At 46.1% G+C, this 22446-nt stretch overlaps 1 long non-coding RNA gene across 1 annotated transcript; it reads left to right on the plus strand.

The window, feature by feature from the left end:
• Positions 1-1255: 1255 nt before the first annotated feature.
• Positions 1256-22012, plus strand: LOC139272978 (uncharacterized). Its single transcript, XR_011594984.1, has 3 exons — positions 1256-1344; positions 8230-8295; positions 21837-22012. It is a non-coding gene; the product is annotated as an uncharacterized lncRNA (long non-coding RNA).
• Positions 22013-22446: the final 434 nt, after the last annotated feature.

Here is a 22446-nt window from a genome sequence, read left to right on the forward strand (position 1 = left end):
TGTGTGCAGTCTCATCTGTGTTAGGAACACAATACAATCTATATTAATGATTTGGATGAAGGAACCGCATGTAATGTAGCCAAGTTTTCTGATGATACAAAGATGGGTGAGAAAGCAACTTGTGAGGAGGACACAAAAAATCTGCAAAGGATATAGACAGGCTAAGTGAGTGAGCAAAAATTTGGCAGATGGAGTATAATGTGGGAAAATGTGAGGTTATCCACTTTGCAGAAATAATAGAAAAGCAAATTATAATTTAAATGGAGAAAAATTGTAAAGTGCTGAAGTACAGAGGGATCCTAGTGCATGAAACACAAAAAGTTAGTATGCAGGTACAGCAAGTAATCAGGAAGGCAAATGGAATGTTGGCCTGTACTGCAAGGGGGATAGAGTATAAAAGCAGAGAAGTCCTGCTACAACTGTACAGGGTATTGGTGAGGCCACACCTGGAGTACTGTGCACAGTTTTGGTTTCAGTATTTAAGGAAGGATATACTTGCATTGGAGTCTGTTCAGAGACAGTTCACTAGGTTGATTCCAGACTTATGAGGATAGGTTGAGTATGTTGGGCCTATACACATTGGAGTTCAGAAGAATGAGATGTGATCTTATTGAAACTTATAAGATAATGAGGGGGCTCGACAAAGTGGATGCAGAGAGGATATTTCTACTCATAAGGGAAACTAAAACTAGGGGATATAGTCTTAGAATAAGGATCTAGCCATTTGAAACTGAGATGAGGAGAAATTTCTTCTCTCAGAGGGTTGTAAATCTGTGGAATTTTCTGCCCCAGAGCGCTGTGGAGGCAGGGTCATTGAATATATTTAAGGCGGAGATAGACAGATTTTTGAGCAATAAGAGAGTGAACGGTTAGGGAAGTGGAGCTGAGTCCATGATCAGATCAGCCATGATCTTATTGAATGGCGGAGCAGGCTCGAGGGGCCAACTGGCCTACTCCTGCTCCTATTTCTTATGTTCTTATGCTCTTAAATGCCGACCTTGCCAGCAACGCCCACATCCCATGAACAAATTGTTTACAATTGTCCTAGAAACCATCGTCATCTCGGAGCTTATCCATGAGGATGTTGCCGCTACAAGCTTCCTCCAATTGTTATTGAAACCTTGGTATTATGATGTGGCAACAGCCTGCAATTATTTCCCACTATAACTATTGGCAGGGTGCTTGGAAGCCATTCAATAGTCGTTTTCAGCTCTGCCATCAAGGTGTGGCACAACCAAGGTTGAAGAGAGTAAAAGGCAAGTAAAGTGAAGAACAACTGTTTAGAAGATGCCAAGGTCAGGTTTAAATGCTAAAGATTGTAGGACAAAAAAGAAGCTAAAGGAGGTAAGTAGTTTCAGAGTTTTAAAGAATGAGTTATTGTAGGAGACTGAATTTCAACACATGCTGATTCAGTGGGGGGAAGAGGAAAAGCATATTGAACGGAAATGTTTGTCTTATGTCTGGTCTCCATTAGAAACCACATTCTAAATGTGAAAGGACAGTGTGCTAACCCATTGCACAATCTAGTCCCCATCTAATGATTTCATTATAAACAGATCAATTCCAACTGCACTGCTACATAATAGTATCTGTTTCGATCTCCTCCTGTCTTTAGGCTGGTGGAGTTTCACTTGTTAATATACTGCATGAGGAAGCAGCAAAAGTATTTCGGAACGCGACCAAAAATGAGCTAGTATTACAAATCGAGAGGCAGGTAAGGAACAATTCAAAAAACATGAAATCATTCTTTGTGATACATTTTTGTGAATAAAATGTATCACAAAGCTAGCGCAACTAATATTTGGTAACACAACAAGACTTCCCCTCATAAGGACCATAACACACCCAAACAGAGGCAGGAGCAGGGCTCTTCACAAGAAGGCAAATGAGATCCACCCTATCCCACCCAGGCACCAATAGCTCAGCAACCAAACCAACTCTCCTGCCGGACAAGGTAGGTTAGCCCCTTAATACCACGATTAACACCAATAGATCAACTGTAAAAATATATGTTCACATCAATCGTCAGCATAACGTGTGGCACCTCTGCCAATGTTAAAACTAATATCAAATTCTGAATAAATAAAAAAATTGTAGAATAGTACTCTTTGTTTTTGCATAGGCAGTTTTAGTAATAGAGTATTGTGTATGTAATAAAAATAGAAAATGCTGGAAATACTCAGCAGGTCAGGCAGCATCTGTGGAGAGAGAAACAGAGTTAATGTTTCAGGTCGATGACCTTTCATCTGAACTGGAAGAAGTTAGAGATGGTACAGGTGTTAAGCAAGTATAGAGGCAAGGAGAGGGGAGGAAAAAACAAAAGGGACATAATGTCTATATATTTCTTTTGTAGAGATGTTTTCATAAAGAAACAGCACAGAGCCAAGTATTAGAATTTTTACTTTCTGCTGTTCCTGTGGCATTGGTTTCCATCTGTTTTCCTTGGTTGTGTACAAAAATCCAGGTCGCTGATTGGAGCGTGGGCAGGTACATCAGGAGCGACGAGGTCGGGGCGGAGGAGCGATGAGAAATCATGGAGTGACATGATCCGGGCCCAGGAGAGGTGTGAATTCGGGGCCCAGAAGAGGCGTGGGCCCAGGGGCCAGCCCACACTGCAATATGTGTGCGCACTAGGTCCGTGCAGCAGAGCTGGTCTCGTGTCGTCTTGGTTAATCCTTGCCACTGGACCAAGACCTAGCTCTGTCAAGCCCATGTGGTGGCTGGTGTGCAACGGCCACCACACGTTAAAAAAAATCCACGGATCTTCCACCTTTCAAAATGTAGTTCGGGACCTGGAATATTAGGTCCTTCATTGAAACACCTGTGAACTCATCCCTTTTTGGCGTGGTAGCAAGTCATCCTCGATACGAGGGATCGCCTATGATAATGATGATTTAAGCAAAGCATGTAGATTACATACAGAGCAGATGGACAGCTTGTGGTGATCCCAGAATATTCTTGAAGCAAAAATAATATATACTGGACATTACAGAGAGATAACGAAATGTTTCTTTGCTGATGAACACTCCCTTTTCTATACTTTCTGTTTTTTTTGGGGGCCTCCCGGTTCAGACCACATATCCTCAGTAGTGAGAGTGAGCTGGTAATGCTCTCTTTGCGCTGAAATTAGCAACGAGGTGGTTTGTGACAGCAAACCAAGGAGACTCTCCCTTCAATTACTTATCTTGCTCTGTGTGAAAAGCATGGTCTCTGCTCGTCATAGAAACGTAGAAACATAGAAAGTAGATTCAGGAGTAGGCCATTCAGCCCTTCGAGCTTGCACCACCATTCAATATGATCATGGCTGATCATGCAACTTCAGTACCCCATTCCTGCTTTTTCTCCATACCCCTTGATCCCTTTAGCCATAAGGGCCGCATCTAACTCCCTTTTGAATATATTTAGTGAATTGGCCTCAACAACTTTCTGTGGTAGAGAATTCCACAGGTTCACAACTCTCTGAGTGAAGAAGTTTCTCCTCATCTCGGTCCTAAATGGCTTATCCCTTATCCTTAGACTGTGACCCCTGGTTCTGGACTTCCCCAACATCGGGGACATTATTCCTGCATCTAACCTGTCCAATCCCGTCAGAATTTTATGTTTCTATGAGATCCCCATTCTTCTAAATTCCAGTGAATATAAGCCTAGTCGATCCAGTCTTTCTTCATATGTCAGTTCTGCCATCCCGGGAATCAATCTGGTGAACCTTCGCTGCACTCCCTCAATAGCAAGAATGTCCTTCCTCAGATTAGGAGACCAAAACTGCACACAATACTCAAGGTGTGGTCTCACCAAGGCCCTGTACAACTGCAGTAAGACCTCCCTGCTCCTATACTCAAATCCCCTCGCTATGAAGGCCAGCATGCCATTTGCTTTCTTAACTGCCTGCTGTACCTGCATGCCAACCTTCAATGACTGATGTACCATGACACCCAGGTCTCGTTGCACCTCCCCTTTTATTAATCTGTCACCACTCAGATAATAATCTGCCTTCCTGTCTTTGCCATCAAAGTGGATAACCTCACACATCCACATTATACTGCATCTGCCATGCATTTGTCCATTCACATAACCTGTCCAAGTCCCCCTGCAGCTTCCTAGCATCTTCCTCACAGCTCGCACTGCCACCCAGCTTAGTGTCATCTGCAAACTTGTCGATATTACATTCAATTCCTTCGTCCAAATCATTAATGTATATTGTAAATAGCTGGGGTCCCAGCACTGAATCCTGCGGCACCCCACTAGTCACTGCCTGCCATTCTGAAAATGACTCGTTTATTCCCACTCTTTGCTTCCTGTCTGCCAACCAGTTCTCTATACACGTCAATACATTACCCCCAATACCATGTGCCTTAATTTTGCACAGTAATCTCTTGTGTTGGACCTTGTCAAAAACCTTTTGAAAGTCCAAATACACCACAAACACCGGTTCTCCCCTATCCACTCTACAAGTCACATCCTCAAAAAACTCCAGAAGATTTGGCAAGCATGATTTCCCTTTCATAAACCCATGCTGACTTGGACCGATCCTGTCACTGCTTTCCAAACGCGCTGCTATTACATCTTTAATAATTGATTCCAGCATTTTCCCCACCACCGATGTCAGGCTAAACCGGTCTATAATTCCCTGATTTCTCTCCCTCCTTTTTTAAAAAGTGGGGTTACATTAGCTACCCTCTAATCCATAGGAACGAAACCAGAATCCATGGAATGTTTGAAAATGACCACCAATGCATCTACTATTTCTAGGGCCACTTCCTTAAGTACTCTGGGATGCAGACTATCAGGCCCTGAGGATTTATTGGCCTTCAGTTCCTTCAATTTCCCATACTCCATTTCCTGACTCCGTTCCCCCTTCTCGCTAGACCCTTGGTCCCCCAATATTTTCGGGAGGTTATTCGTGTCTTCCTTACTGAAGACAGAACCCAAGTACTTGTTCAATTGGTCTGCCATTTCCTTGTTCCCATTATGAATTCCCCTGATTCTAACTGCAAGGGACCTACATTGGTCTTCACTAATCTTTTTCTTTTCACATATCTATAGAAGCTTTTGCAGTCAGTTTTTATGTTCCCTGCAAGCTTACTCTCATACTCTATTTTCCCCCTCCTAATTAAACCCTTAGTCCTCCTCTGCTGAATTCTAAATTTCTCCCAGTCCTTAGATTTGCTGCTTTTTCTGGCCAATTTATATGCCTCTTCCTTGGATTTAACACTCTCCTTAATTCCCCTTGTTAGCCATGGTTGAGCCACATTCCCTTTTTTATTCTTATGCCATACAGGGATGTACAATTGTTGTCGTTCATCCATGTGATATTTAAATGTCTGCCATTGCCTATCCACCGTCAACCCTTTAAGTATCATTCTCCAGTCTATCCTAACCAATTCACGTCTCATATCGTCGAAGTTTCCTTTCTATAAGCTCAGGACCCTAGTCTCTGAATTAACTGTGTCACTCTCCATCTTAATGAAGAATTCTACCATATTATGGTCTCTCTTCTCCAAGGGGCCCTGCATGACCAGATTGCTAATTAATCCTCTCTCGTTACACAAGACCCAGTCGAGGATGGCCTGCTCTCTAGTTGGTTCCTCGACATATTGGTCTGGAAAACCATCCCTTATACACTCCAGGAACTCCTCCTCCACAGTATTGCTACCAGTTTGGTTAGCCCAATCCATATGCAGATTAAAGTCACCCATGATAACTGCTGTACCCTTATTGCACACATCCCTAATTTCCTGTTTGATGCCATTCCCAACCTCCCTACGACTGTTTGGTGGTCTGTACCCAACTCCCAGTAATGTTTTCTGCCCTTTGGTGTTTCGCAGCTCCACCCATATAGATTCCACATCATCCACGCTAATGTCCTTCCTTAGTTATTGCGTTAATCTCCTCCTTAACAAGTAATGCTACCCCACCTCCTTTTCCTTCCTGTCTGTCCTTCCTGAATATTGAATACCCCTGGATGTTGAATTCCCAGCCTTGGTCACCCTGGAGCCATGTCTCCGTAATCCCAATTACATCATATCTGTGAGCAGCTATCTGCGCAGACAATTCATCCACTTTATTATGAATGCTCCTCACATTGAGACTCAGAGCCTTCAAGCTTGTTTCTTTAACACTTTGTTCTTTTAGAATTATGTTGTAATGTGGCCCTTTTTGATCTTTGCCCTTGATTTCTCTGCCCTCCACTCTTGCTTTTCTCCTTCCTACCTTTTGCTTCTGCCCCCTTTTTACTTCCCTCTGCCTCCCTGCATAGATTCCCATCCCCCTGCCATTTTAGTTTAAACCCTCCCCAACAGCACAAGCAAACATTCCACCTAGGACATCGGCTCCGGTTCTGCCCAGGTGCACTGGTTTGTACTGGTCCCACCGTTCCCAGAACTGATTCCAATGTCCCAGGAATTTGAATCCCTTCCCCTTGTACCATTCCTCAAGCCACGTATTCATCTGAGCTATCCTGCGATTCCTACTCTGACTAGCACATGGCACTTGTAGCAATCCCAAGATTACTACCTTTGAGGTCCTACTTTTTAATTTTACTCCTTGCTCCCTAAATTCAGCTTGTAGGACCTCATCCCATTTTTTTACCGATATCGTTGGTACCTATATGTACCACGACAGCTGGCTGTTCACCCTCCCCCTCCAGAATGCTCTGCAGCTGCTCCGAGACATCCTTTACCCTTGCACCAGGGAGGCAACATACCATCCTGGAGTCTCGTTTGCGGCCACAGAAACGCCTATCTATTCCCCTTACAATAGAATCCCCTATCACTCTAGCTCTCCCACTCTTTTTCCTACCCTCCTGTGCAGCAGAGCCACCCATGGTGCCATGAACTTGGCTGCTGCTGCCTTCCTCTGATGAGTCATCTCCCCAACAGTACCCAAAACGGTGCATCTGTTTTGGAGGGAGCTGACCGCAGGGACCCCTGCACTACCTTCCTTCCACTGTTCCACCTAATGGTCACCCATTCCCTATCTGGCTGTGTAACCTTTACCTGCGGTGTGACCAACTCACTAAACGTGCTATTCACGACATCCTCAGCATCGCCGATACTCCAGAGTGAATCCATGCGCAGCTCCAGTGCCACAGTGCGGTCTGTCAGGAGCTGCAGCTGGATACACTTCCTGCACATGTAGTGTCAGGGACACTGGGAACGTCCCTGACTTCCCACATAGCACAGGAGGAGCATGACACGGGTCTGGGCTCTCCTGCCATTGCTTAACCCTTAAATTAACCTAATTGATAACAACGCCAAAGGTTTCTTACTGATCAGAAATGAAAAAGAAAAAGATTAAATACGTACCAATCAACCAGCCAATCTCTTACCCGCTTGGCTGTGACATCACACTTTGATTTCTTTTTGCTTCTTTGTTTACCTTCTGCCCCTGAACCAGCTGGCCTCCTCCGACTGCTGGGCCCCCTTTTATGGGCCTCGCTGCTCCCGACCTGCTCCGCTCAGACCTCCTCCGCTCCTCCAGCTCCCGCTCTTTTCAAACTGCCCACTCCTCCGACTCTCCGACTCTCCGATCCTTGTCAGAAGTAAATTCCTCGCCCACCTTCAGCCCTCCTGTTCCTTGGACTCCTGGCCTCCCGAACTCACGGACTTCCCCGAATTCTCAGAGCCACCCGAACTTTCTTGAACAACACATATGATATTGGTAATACATTGTGTGCAGATTTCTGGGGCTAAACTTAGTCCTTACCACATAGGCCGCAACCAACAAGCTAAGCAGAGCTCGGAGGAGCAGGAGTGCTCCTCCCGAGCCCACATTCAAAGGACGGGAGCTGCCTCTGACCACCGATTATTTTCATTTCTTCCCACTCCCCCCCCGCCCCCCCCACCCCGATTGGCACTGATCCCCCTCCTCCAGGTCACCACTACCTCTATCCCTTGGCCGTCACTACCTCCCTCCTGGTCAACACTACCTCCCGACCTGACCGTGACAACCCTACTCGGTTGCCCCCCCCACTTCCTCGTTGCCCCCCACCCCTTTCCGACGGTCCTCCTTCCTTATTAACTGAGGGCTGCTACGATGCCAACAGTGCCCGATCTTCCGTTGCGCTTTGCCAGCGAGCTGCCTGTTGCTCTCCACAGCTCGCCAGCTCCATTGACATGAGGCCCAATGTCGGAGGCACGTGAGGACTCGCCATTCAGGCACACTCAAATTTCTAGGCCCCTGTGTCACACAAGCACACATGTATAAAACTATTCATGTGATGTTTTTCAGGTTGGACTCGAGCTTGACGATGATGTGTATTCAACAGACGACTGGAAGCCGTCACAACTCTGCCAGGTCATTCAAATATTTTGTTCTGTGTGTTAAAACCATGTGATACAGATTTCACTGTACTGATTTTCCTCAGGTTCCCATCTATCTACAATATATTAAACAATACATCCAGACATGCAGAAATTACACTGCAGACTTATTACAGATGCACACAAACTTACAAGAGAGAAAAAAGAGGAAGTTACAGAACGCTAGGTGCTCCTGACCTGGAGCCAGAATGGACGAGCACTTTACAATTTTTTTAAGTTCCCTGACCAAACTACATTGAAAGTCTGAGTGATTTCATCATGTATTTTCTATACAACAAGTAGACTATTGTTTTAAAGAAACACAGCTCCACCCTGACAGAATAATACATTGTGTTTTGCATGGTATAACACTTCCTTCCTTACAAAGCAGCATATCATCTGACTTACCTTGAACAATGCCAAAGGAGCTCTGTTAGTATTTAAAAATGGCGTGTGTGCGTTCAGACCAGAATGATACCGGGGCTTGGAGGATTAAATTATGAGGAGCGGTTGCATTTCTTTGAGGATAGAATATTGAGGGTGATGAGATTGAGGTGTTTAAGATGTTAAAAGGGTTCAATAGGGTAGATACAGAGAAATTATTTCATTTGGTGGGGGAATCCAAAATGAGGAGACGTAATAAAATTAGAGATGGCCCATTTAGGAGGGAAATTAGGAAGCACTTTTGCACGCAAAGGGTAGTGACAATCTGGAATTCTCTGCCCCAAACGGCTGTGGATGCTGGGAAAATTGGAGCTTTTGAGACTGAGATCAATAGATTTTTGTTAGATAAGGGTATTGAGGGATATGGGTTGAGGTACAGATCAGCCATTATCGTATTGAATGGCGGACTGGTCCGAGGGACTGATGGCTTCCTTTTGCTCCCATGTCAGGTTTTCAGATAAAACTGTTGTTCTAAAAACGTGTACTTGTCTAAAACTCTCAAATGAGGTGAGAAATCCCATTAAATATAATGATGAAACCTAGGAGCAGCAACACATTATCAATTGATCCAGATATCAATTTTATGTATTCCAACTCCCATTTTCTCCTCTATATGGACTAATCTGATGCTTATATAAGATTCCATAAGGTGCTGATTGCTTCACTCATTCTTTGGAAAGGGGCCTCACACATTCTTCGGTGGTGGGAGGGGCGGGGGGGGAGAGTGAAAATTCATCTTGCGCAGCAGCACAAAACGGGTAATAGTGTACCAGTTAGCCATTTGAAAATAAAATTGGATGGAGTGTAAAGCGAGCTGCCGATTCACTATTTTCACTGCAGCTGCAGATGAGTTTCACCTCCTTCATGTCTAAACCGGGACATTGACTATCGAGGGTGACCGACTGTGCAGGCATCACTCACAGCCAAGTCCAGTAATTTCCTCGCCGATACCCACGCTGAGATCGGCTAACTCAGCACAGACCTGGAATCTTCTTGTTCTGTATGGGTCAACTCCACAGTGATGGTGCACCTACCTCAGCTGAGCCATTGTGGAGGGAGGGCTTTAGGTGACATCTTACCCACACCATTGCCAGTGAACGAGCAACAAGGACATTCACCAGCATGCATAGTCCCTGCGGCCAGCCCGGACAGGCCGGAATCACCTCAGGCAACAGAGAGAGATGCTACCCATACCATTGCCAGTGAACGAGCAACAAGGACATTCACCAGCATGCATAGTCCCTGCGGCCAGCCCGGACAGGCCGGAATCACCTCAGGCAACAGAGAGAGATGCTACCCACACCATTGCCAGTGAACGAGCAACAAGGACATTCACCAGCATGCATAGTCCCTGCGGCCAGCCCGGACAGGCCGGAATCACCTCAGGCAACAGAGATGCATGCCAAGGCCCAACCACCAGAGCCCCAACTGCGGCGCTCCACGACAGAGTGTCGACCGCCTGAAAGACTCAATCTTTGACCCAAAGACGTTGGGGGGGAGGTGATGTCATGTTTGTAACCTTCACATAAAAGAGTAGGAGTAAATGGGTACTTTTCAGAATGGCAGGCAGTGACTAGTGGGGTACCGCAAGGTTCTGTGCTGGGGCCCCAGCTGTTTACATTGTACATTAATGATTTAGACAAGGGGATTAAATGTAGTATCTCCAAATTTGCGGATGACACTAAGTTGGGTGGCAGTGTGAGCTGCGAGGAGGATGCTGTGAGGCTGCAGAGCGACTTGGATAGGTTAGGTGAGTGGGCAAATGCATGGCAGATGAAGTATAATGTGGATAAATGTGAGGTTATCCACTTTGGTGGTAAAAATAGAGAGACAGACTATTATCTGAATGGTGACAGATTAGGAAAAGGGGAGGTGCAAAGAGACCTGGGTGTCATGGTACATCAGTCATTGAAGGTTGGCATGCAGGTGCAGCAGGCGGTTAAGAAAGCAAATGGCATGTTGGCCTTCATAGCGAGGGGATTTGAGTACAGGGGCAGGGAGGTGTTGCTACAGTTGTACAGGGCATTGGTGAGGCCACACCTGGAGTATTGTGTACAGTTTTGGTCTCCTAACCTGAGGAAGGACATTCTTGCTATTGAGGGAGTGCAGCGAAGGTTCACCAGACTGATTCCCGGGATGGCGGGACTGACCTATCAAGAAAGACTGGATCAACTGGGCTTGTATTCACTGGAGTTCAGAAGAATGAGAGGGGACCTCATAGAAACATTTAAAATTCTGACGGGGTTAGACAGGTTAGATGCAGGAAGAATGTTCCCAATGTTGGGGAAGTCCAGAACCAGAGGTCACAGTCTAAGGATAAGGGGTAAGCCATTTAGGACCGAGATGCGGAGGAACTTCTTCACCCAGAGAGTGGTGAACCTGTGGAATTCTCTACCACAGAAAGTTGTTGAGGCCAATTCACTAAATATATTCAAAAAGGAGTTAGATGAGGTCCTTACTACTAGGGGGATCAAGGGGTATGGCGAGAAAGCAGGAATGGGGTACTGAAGTTGAATGTTCAGCCATGAACTCATTGAATGGCGGTGCAGGCTAGAAGGGCCGAATGGCCTACTCCTGCACCTATTTTCTATGTTTCTATGTTTCTATGTTAACACAGAAATTCAGTCAATTCCATTGATATTCAGAAACTGCTGATGTTTCACTCTTCCACAATAAGATGACATCAGAACCAACAGATTGAATTTTTACCCTGCAACACATTGCCATTTATGTATTGTTATATACAATATTCAATGTGTTTGAGAGCTGTTCAGTAGAATACAGAGATTGTATTGAACTAGTTGAAGCCAAATTCCTCGTGAGGTGCTCAAGATGGGGTGTCAGCAGTCACTTGTTTAGTGGCAAGCAAAAACTTTCCGACTGAGCACGTTACTCATTTGTAAAAATTGCATGGCACCATAAAAACAGGACAGAGGCTAAAACAGCACCAAGAACTGTCATGTATGTAACCACAATGTAACACCACTGTGTTACTGTATACACTCAACCTAAATGCACACCTTGACCACAAGGGGTGAACTTGTGGGAGACACTTCTTACCTGATCACACAGGTATAAAAAGGGAGGTCCCACGCAGGGTCATCGTCTTTGGAGTCCTGTGAAAAAAGAATTAAGGTCACAGAGTGACCTTGTCCCCAGAATGTGCCTCGTGTGGTTTCATACTGTAGAGTAAGGACTTTACATTGGCGAAGAGAAATGGAAATTCACGACCCACGAGAATGGCCACCGGTTGCACAGAGGAACGGTACTGTGTTGGGGAAGACTGGGACGATTTTGTCGAGAGGCTTCAGCAAAGCTTCATTACGAAAGAATGGCTGAGGGATGCAGCGGCCGACAAGCGAAGGGCTCATCTTTTGACCAGCTGCGGACCAAAGACTTACGCGCTCATGAAGGACTTACTAGCACCCTAAAAACCGGCGGACAAAACCTATGAATAACTTAGCAAATTGATCGGGGAGCACCTCAAACCGGCGAGTAGCATACATATGGGCCGACACAGATTCTACACCCACCGACGCCGTGAAGGACAGAGCATACCGGACTTCGTAGCGGACCTCCGGCGTTTGGCCAGCCTCTGTAAGTTCACAGACGCCTGCAGGGGGAAGATGCTAAGGGACTTCTTTATCGAGGGCACTGTCATGCGGAAATTTTCCGCAAATTAATTGAGACCAAGGATTTGACCTTGGAAGTGGCGGCGTTGATGGCTCAAACTTTCATGGGGGAGGAAGAGATGAAAATAATATACGCGCGCAATTCTGCCTCTAACGCGGCGATGGATCAGGGAGTCAACATCATCAATGCGACTCAGAGCCCCGCAGGCAGGCAGGGGCAGTCCGACACTCCCCAGGCAGCAATAGACCCCAGAGAAGGACTTCAACAGAGACAATGGCAGACTGAACGGACATTCACGTCATCACAAGGGACAATGCGGCCCGGGATGGGGCCATTGACACCCACCAATAGGGTACTTAAGAGCAGTCAAAGGGACAGTCAGCACGAATGCCTGACCATAGTCCCTTTGTTCCCAACAATGGAAACTTTAACTCATGCTGGAGGTGTGGAGGAAAACACTCAGCTAGATCTTGCAGATTTCAACAGTTTGTCTGCAGGAACTGCAATCTCAGTGGCCACTTAGCTCGAATGTGCAGGAAGTCTGCAACCAGACTGATATGAGGCGGATGGACCAGAAGAGGGTACTTTGAGGCAGGATGACTTTTGGGGTGAATCGATGGACGCCAAGGTTCAGCTGGTCCATGTGACGAATACTCACAGTTCATACACCAGAACGCCACCAATGATGATGAGGGTTTTATTAAACGGTATCCCTGTACGCATGGAGCTGGACATTGGGGCCAGCCAGTCACTCATGGGCGTTCAGCAATTTGAGAATCTATGGCCACTTAAAGCCAGTAGACCCAAATTAGCATGTATTGAGACACAATTACGGACTTACACTAAAGAAATCATTCCGGTGCAATGTTGGCTGTCACACACAATGGGTTAGTGAATCGGCTGCCGCTCTGGATTGTCCCAGGCAATGGACCCGCACTGTTGGGGAGGAGCTGGTTAGCCGAGATGAACTGGAAATGGGGGGATGTTCATGCAGTGTCATCTGTGGAGCGAAGTTCATGCTCACAAGTCCTACAACAATTCGATTCACTATTCCAACCTGGCGTCGGGACTTTCAAAGGCATTAAAGTAAGGATACACATCAACCCGGATGCCAGGCCAGTGCACCACAAAGCCAGAGCGGTGCCTGTATGTGATGCGGGAAAAGATTGACAGCAAATTGGACCGGCTATTGAGAGAGGGCATCATCTTGCCTGTTGAATTCAGCGACTGGGCGAGTCCCATCGTTCCCGTCCTAAAAGCGGATGGCTCTCTCAGGATCTGTGGCGATTACAAGGCCACCATCAATCGGGTGTCCCTACAAGATCAATACCCGCTCCCAAGAGCGGAGGACCTCTTCGCCACGCTGGCAGGTGGCAAGCTGTTCACCAAGTTGGACCTCACTTCAGCCGATATGACCCAGGAACTGGCCGACGAATCTAAACTACTGACCACCCTCACCACGCACAAGGGACTGTTCATTTATAACAGGTGCCCATTTGGCATTCGATCAGCGGCCGTGATTTTTCAATGAAACATGGAAAGCCTGCTTAAATCCATTCCTGGAACGATCGTATTCCAGGACGACATCCTCATCACGGGTCGAAACACTGAGGAACACCTCCACAACCTGGACAAGGTGCTACGCCGACTGGACCGGGTAGGCCTGCGACTCAAGAAGTCTAAATGTGTGTTTTTCGCTCCTGAGGTTGAGTTTCTGGGTTGGAGGGTTGCTGCAGATGGGATTCAGTCCACCGAATCCAAAACAGAGGCGATTCGACGAGCGCCCAGGCCCTGCAACACATCGGAGTTGTGTTCATTCCTGGGACTGTTGAACTATTTCGGGAATTTTCTGCCGAACTTGAGCACGTTGTTGGAACCACTACACGTGCTCCTGCGTAAGGGTTGCAATTGGTTTTGGGGGTACTGTCAGGAACGGGATTTTGATCAGGCACGTAACCTACTTTGTTCAAACAAGTTGTTGACCCTGTACGACCCCTGTAAAAAAATTGGTTCTGACATGTGATGCATCGTCCTATGGGGTTGGGGTGCGTGTTGCAGCAGGGCAATGCTGAGGGTCAAGTACAACCTGTGGCTTATGCCTCCAGGTCGCGCGCTCAAGCAGAACGGGGATATGGGATGGTCGAGAAGGAAGCGCTTGCATGTGTCTATGGTGTAAAAAAAATGCATCATTACCTATTTAGAAACATAGAAAATAGGTGCAGGAGTAGGCCATTTGGCCCTTCTAGCCTGCACCACCATTCAATGAGTTCATGGCTGAACATGCAACTTCAGTACCCCATTCCTGCTTTCTCGCCATACCCCTTGATCCCCCTAGTAGTAAGGACTACATCTAACTCCTTTTTGAATATATTTAGTGGATTGGCCTCAACAACTTTCTGTGGTAGAGAATTCCACAGGTTCACCACTCTCTGGGTGAAGAAGTTTCTCCTCATCTCGGTCCTAAATGGCTTACCCCTTAACCTTAGACTGTGACCCCTGGTTCTGGACTTCCCTAACATTGGGAACATTCTTCCTGCATCTAACCTGTCTAAACCCGTCAGAATTTTAAACGTTTATATGAGATCCCCTCTCATTCTTCTGAATTCCAGTGAATACAAGCTCAGTTGATCCAATCTTTCTTGATATGTCAGTCCCGCCATCCCGGGAATCAGTCTGGTGAACCTTCGCTGCACTCCCTCAATAGCAAGAATGTCCTTCCTCAAGTTAGGAGACCAAAACTGTACACAATACTCAAGGTGTGGCCTCACCAAGGCCCTGTACAGCTGTAGTAACACCTCCCTGCCCCTGTACTCAAATCCCCTCGCTATGAAGGCCAACATGCCATTTGCTTTCTTAACCGCCTGCTGCACCTACATGCCAACCTTCAATGGCTGATGCACCATGACACCCAGGTCTCGTTGCACCTCCCCTTTTCCTAATCTGTCACCATTCAGATAATAGTCTGTCTCTCTGTTTTTACCACCAAAGTGGATAACCTCACACTTATCCACATTATACTTCATCTGCCATGCATTTGCCCACTCACCTAACCTATCCAAGTCACTCTGCATCCTCCTCGCAGCTCACACTGCCACCCAACTTAATGTCATCCACAAATTTGGAGATACTACATTTAATCCCCTCTTCTAAATCATTAATGTACAGTGTAAACAGCTGGGGCCTCAGCACAGAACCTTGCGGTACCCCACTAGTCACTGCCTGCCATTCTGAAAAGTACCCATTTACTCCTACTCTTTGCTTCCTGCCTGCCAACCAGTTCTCAATCCACGTCAGCACACTACCCCCAATCCCATGTGCTTTAACTTTGCACATGAATCTCTTAGGTGGGACCTTGTCGAAAGCCTTCTGAAAGTCCAAATACACCACATCAACTGGTTCTCCCTTGTCCACTCTACTGGAAACATCGTCAAAAAATTCCAGAAGATTTGTCAAGCATGATTTCCCTTTCACAAATCCATGCTGACTTGGACCTATCATGTCACCTCTTTCCAAATGCGCAGCTATGACATCCTTAATAATTGATTCCATCATTTTACCCACTACCGATGTCAGGCTGACCGATCTATAATTCCCTGTTTTCTCTCTCCCTCCTTTTTTAAAAAGTAGGGTTACATTGGCTACACTCCACTCCATAGGAACTGATCCAGAGTCTATGGAATGTTGGAAAATGGCTGTCAATGCATCCGCTATTTCCAAGGCCACCTCCTTAAGTGCTCTGGGATGCAGACCATCAGGCCCTGGGGATTTATCGGCCTTCAATCCCATCAATTTCCCCAACACAATTTCCCGACTGATAAGGATTTCCCTCAGTTCCTCCTTCTTACTAGACCCTCTGACCCCTTTTATATCCGGAAGGTTGTTTGTGTCCTCCTTAGTGAATACCGAACCAAAGTACTTGTTCAATTGGTCTGCCATTTCTTTGTTCCCCGTTATGACTTCCCCTGATTCTGACTGCAGGGGACCTACGTTTGTCTTTACTAACCTTTTTTTCTTTACATATCTATAGAAGCTTTTGCAGTCCATCTTAATGTTCCCTGCAAGCTTCCCTTGTACTCTATTTTCCCTGCCCTAATCAAACCTTTTGTCCTTCTCTGCTGAGTTCTAAATTTCTTCCAGTCCCCGGGTTCGCTGCTATTTCTGGCCAATTTGTATGCCATTTCCTTGGCTTTAATACTATCCCTGATTTCCCTTGATAGCCACGGTTGAGCCACCTTCCCTTTTTTATTTTTATGCCAGACAGGGATGTACAATTGTTGTAGTTCATCCATGCGGTCTCTAAATGTCTGCCATTGCCCATCCACTGTCAACCCCTTAAGTATCATTCGCCAATCTATCCTAGCCAATTCACGCCTCATACCTTCAAAGTTACCCTTCTTTAAGTTCTGGACCATGGTCTCTGAATTAACTGTTTCATTCTCCATTCTAATGTAGAATTCCACCATATTATGGTCACTCTTCCCCAAGGGGCCTCGCAAAACGAGATTGCTAATTAATCCTCTCTCATTACACAACACCCAGTCTAAAATGGCCTCCCCCCTAGTTGGTTCCTCAACATATTGGTCTAGAAAACCATCCCTTCTGCACTCCAGGAAATCCTCCTCCACTGTATTGCTTCCAGTTTGGTTAGCCCAATCTATATGCATATTAAAGTCACCCATGATAACTGCTGCACCCTTATTGCATGACCCCCTAATTTTCTGTTTGATGCCCTCCCCAACATCACTACTACTGTTTGGAGGTCTGTACACAACTCCCACTAATGTTTTTTGCCCTTTGGTGTTCTGCAGCTCTACCCATATAGATTCCACATCATCCAAGCTAATGTCCTTCCTAACTATTGCATCAATCTCCTCTTTAACCAGCAATGCTACCCCACCTCCTTTCCCTTTTATTCTATCCTTCCTGAATGTTCAATACCCTTGGATGTTGAGTTCCCAGCCCTGATCATCCTGGAGCCACGTCTCTGTAATCCCAATCACATCATATCTGTTAATATGTATTTGCACAGTTAATTCATCCACCTTATTATGGATACTACTTGCATTAAGACACAAAGCCTTCAGGCTTGTTTATTTAACACCCTTTATACTTTTAGAATTATGATGCACTGTGGTCCTTTTTGTTTCTTGCCTTTGTTTACTCGGCCTTCCACTATTGCTTTTTACCGTTCTACCATCTGTTTCTGACTCCATATTACTTTGCGTTGTCTCGCTGCATAGGTTCCCATCCCCCTGCCATATTAGTTTAAACACTCCCGAACTGCATTAGCAAATGTTACCCCCAGGACATCAGTTCCAGTCCTGCCCAAGTGCGGACCATCCCTTTTGTACAGGTCCCACTTCCCCCAGAACTGGTTCCAATGTCCCAGGAATTTGAATCCTTCCCTCTTGCACCACTGCTCAAGCCACATATTTATTATAACTATCCTGCTCCCTCTACTCTGATTAGCATGTGGCACTGGTAGCAATCCAGAAATTACTACCTTTGAGGTCCTACTTTTTAATTTAACTTCTAGCTCCCTAAATTCGGCTTGTAGGACCTCTTCCCGCTTCTTAACTATGTTGTTGGTACCTACATGTAGCACGACAACTGGCTGTTCACCCTCCCTCTCCAGAATGCTCTGCAGCCACTCCATGACATGCTTGACCCTTGCACCAGGGAGGCAACATACCATCCTGGAGTCTCGGTTGTGGCCACTGAAACTCCTATCTATTGCCCTTACAATAGAGTTCCCTATCACATTTTGATCGGAAGTTTGAATTAGAGACAGACCACAATCCAGTAACATCCCTGTTGTCAGGCAGCAAGGCGATCAATGCCAACTCATCAGCTCGCATACAGCGATGGGCTCTCATGCTGGCTGCTTATGACTACTCCATCCGGCACTGGCCCGGCACTGAAAATTGCGCTGACGCGCTCAACAGGCTTTCACTGGCCACCACTGAGGGGGCAGCGGAGCAAAGCGCTGAGATGGTCATGGCTGTCGATGCCTTTGACAGCACAGGCTCCTCCATCACAGCCCGCCAGGTCAAAATCTGTACTAACAGAGATCACCTCCTTTCCCTGATTAAGAAATGTGTCCTGACTGGGGATTGGGCGCCCGCACACGAAGCATGCTCTGAGGAGGTCAGACCGTTCCATAGACGGATGGATGAGCTCTCCATCCAAGCCGACTGCCTACTATGGGGCAGCCGGGTAGTTATGCCCCAGAAGGACAGGGAGGCATTCATCAGGGAACTCCACAGCGAGCACCCAGGCATTGTGTTGATGAAGGTCATTGCCCGGTCACACGTTTGGTGGCCTGGAATTGATTCGACCTGGAACACTGTGTTCGCAGGTGCACGACGTGAGCCCAGCTGGGTAATGCCCCCAGAGAGGCCCCGCTCAGCCCGTGGCCCTGGCCCACCAGGCCATGGTCATGCATTCATGTTGACTACATGGGCCCGTTCATAGGTAAGATGTTCCTTATTGTGGTAGATGGGTACTCGAAATGGATAGAGTGCATCATTCTGAATTCATGCATGTCATCCACCACCGTGGAAAGCCTACGTGCGATCTTTGCAACCCATGGCTTGCCGGACATCCTGGTTAGTGATAATGTCCCATGTTTCACAAGCTATGAATTCCGAGAATTTATGTCGGGCAATAGCATCAACCACGTCAGGACTGTGCCGTTCAAGCCGGCCTCCAATAGCCAGACGGAACGTGCGGTCCAAATCATTAAGCAAGGTGTGCTCAGGATTCAAGGACCCTCCCTACAATGCCGCCTATCGCGTCTCCTGCTGGCCTATAGATCCCGACCGCACTCGCTCACGGGGCTCCCGCCCGCAGAGCTACTAATGAAACGGACACTCAAAACTCGGTTGTCCCTCATTCACCCAGTCCTCACCGACATAGTTGAGGGCAAGCGCAAGTCACAAAACGAGTACCATGACCGTAATTTGAGGGGGAGATGTATACAAATAACTAGTCCTGTATTCGTCCTCAATCACGCCATGGGGCCCAAATGGCTTGAGGGCACTGTAATTGACAAAGAGGGGAATAGGGTCATCACGGTAAAACTCAACAATGTTCAGATATGCTGTAAGCATCTGGACCAAGTAAAAAAAAGGTTCAGCATCGACATGGAGGAATCTGAAGAAGACCAAGAGATGGTGCTCATAACACCGCCAGTGAACGAGCAACAAGAGCAATCAGAAGAATGCACAGTCCCTACGGTCAGCCCGGACAGGCCGGAATCACCACAGGTGACAGACACTCACGTCAGTGTCCAACAACCAGAACCCCGACTGCGGCGCTCCACGAGGGAACGTAGACCACCTGAAAGATTAAACCGATGATCCCAATAAGACTTTGGGGTGGGTGGGGGGTGGGGGGGAGGTGATGTCATGTATGTAACCACAATGTAACACCACTGTATTACTGTATATACTCAACCTAGATGCAAACCTTGACCACAAGGGGTGAACTTGTGGGAGACACTCCTTACCTGATCACACAGGTATAAAAATGGATGTCCCACGCAGGGTCATTGTCTTTGGAGTCCTGTGAATAAAGAGTTAAGGTCACAGATGACCTTGTCCCCAGAATGTGCCTCGTGTGGTTTCATATTGTAGAGTAAGGACTTTACAAGAACTATGACTGAATAGCAACCATGAACCCAGTCTGTGTGGTATTGGAGGGCTGAGGATAAGAGATTGAATGAAAAGAAAAGAAAGAAAGACTTGCATTTAAACAGTGCCTTTCACGACCACCGGACGTCTCAAAGCACTTTACAGCCAATGAAGTATTTTGAAGTGTAGTCACTGTTGTAATGTAGGAAACACGGCGGCCAATTTGTGCACAGTAAGCTCCCACAAACAGCAATGTGATAATGATCAGATAATCTTGAGGGATAAATATTGGCCAGGACACCGGGGATAACTCCCCTGCTCTTCTTCGAAATAGCACTATGGGATCTTTTACGTTCACTTGAGAGAGCAGACAGGAGTGGTTGTAATCTACCAAAATTCCCTGGATTCTGGCGAGGTCCCAGCGGATTGGAAAACTGCAAATGTAATCCCCCTATTTAAGAAAGGAGGGAGACAGAAAGCAAGAAACTACTGACCAGTTAACATCTGTTATTGGGAAAATGCTGGAGTCCATCATTAAGGAAGCAGTAACAGGACATTTAGAAAATCATAATGCAAGCAGAGTTGGCATGGTTTTATGAAAGGGAAATAATGTTTGACAAATTTGCTTGAGTTCTTTGAGGATGTAACGAGCAGCGTGGATAAAACGGAACCAGTAGATGTCGTGTATTTGGATTTCCAGAAAGCATTCGATAAGGTGCCACATAAAAGGTTGCTGCACAAGATAAGAGCAGGGTTGGGAGTAATACATTCGTGTGAATAGAGGATTGACAAACTAACAGAAAACAGAGAGTTGGGATAAATGGGTCATTTTCAGGTTGGCAAACTAACTAGTCGGGTACCGCAGGGATCACTGCTGGGACATCAACTATTTACAATTTATATTAATGATTTGGATGAAGGGACTGTGTAATGTCGCCATATATGCTGATGATACAAAGATAGGTGGGAAAGCAAGTTGTGAGGAGGACGCAAAGAATCTGCAAAAGGATATAGATAGATAGGCTAAGTGACTGGGCAAAAAATTTGACGGATGGAGTATAATGTGGGAAAATGTGAGATTATCCACTTTGGTAGGAAAAATAAAAAAGCAAATTATTATTTAAATGGGGAGAGATTACAAAATGCAGTGGTACAGAGGGATCTGGGGGTCCTTGTACATGAAACACAAAAAGTTAGCATGCAGGTACGAGAAGTAATTAGGAAGGCAAATGGAATGTTGGCCTTTATTGCAAGGGGGATGGAGTATAAAAGTCGGGAAGTCCTGCTACAACTGTACTGGGTGTTGGTAAGACCACACCTGGAGTACTGTGTACAGTTTTGGTCATTGAATTTATTTAAGGTGAATTTTTGACAGATTTTTGAACGATAAGAGAGTCAAGGGTTATGGGAAGCGGGTGAGGAAATGGAGTTGAGGCCAGGATCAGGTCAGCCTTGATCTTATTGAATAGTGGAGCAGGCTTGAGGGGCCAAATGGCCTTCTCCTGCTCCTATTTCTTATGTTCTTATGGTGACAACTGTGTCCTTTACTGTCTGACCAACCTGCTAATCCTCAATTCCCTGATACAATTGAGTGTTAGGGCAAGTGAAACGGCACAATACCCTGCAAATTGCTGCCTTTATCCACCGGTCATTGCACAAACAAGAATCCCAAAGGCTGTGAAACTGCTAAGCTTTAACAAATAATTTTTTTGCAACAAATCACTGGTTCAACTGATCATCCATTAGTTCCAGTTTGTGCATTTAATAATAATGAAGCACTGTTTTGTACCCTGATCTCCTAACTTCCTGTTTTTATTCATGGCAGTCCTCTGCAAAGGGACCTCAAAAATGGCGTCACCGTTCAAGAACGTTTTACACAGGCAGACTGCCGTGGATCATTCTAGCAACTTCTATGGTGACTGTAGTCGTCGTGATGGGGGTACTGAAAATCACAACAGTGAAAAAATGAAATAAATCCCCATTTATTTATGTGATAACCTACTCAATTGCCAGTATCTTTATTCTTTTGTTGTTGCACCAAAGTACTCACAGGCAGCCACATCAAGCTAAGTGAAGGTAAAATGATATACATAGAAACATAGAAAATAGGTGCAGGAGTAGGCCATTTGGCCCTTCGAGCCTGCACCATCATTCAATATGATCATGGCTGATCGTGCAACTTCAGTACCCCATTCCTGCTTTCTCTCCATACCCCTTGATCCCTTTAGCCATAAGGGCCACATCTAACTCCCTTTTGAATATATCCAACAAACTGGACTCAACAACTTTCTGTGGTAGAGAATTCCACAGGTTCACAATTCTTTGAGTGAAGAAGTTTCTCCTCATCTCGGTCCTGTATGGCTTACCCCTTATCCTTAGACTGTGACCCCTGGTTCTGGACTTTCCCAACATCGGGAACATTCTTCCTGCATCTA

This window comes from Pristiophorus japonicus, chromosome 9, assembly GCF_044704955.1.
Source record: "Pristiophorus japonicus isolate sPriJap1 chromosome 9, sPriJap1.hap1, whole genome shotgun sequence".
Taxonomy (NCBI): domain Eukaryota; kingdom Metazoa; phylum Chordata; class Chondrichthyes; family Pristiophoridae; genus Pristiophorus; species Pristiophorus japonicus.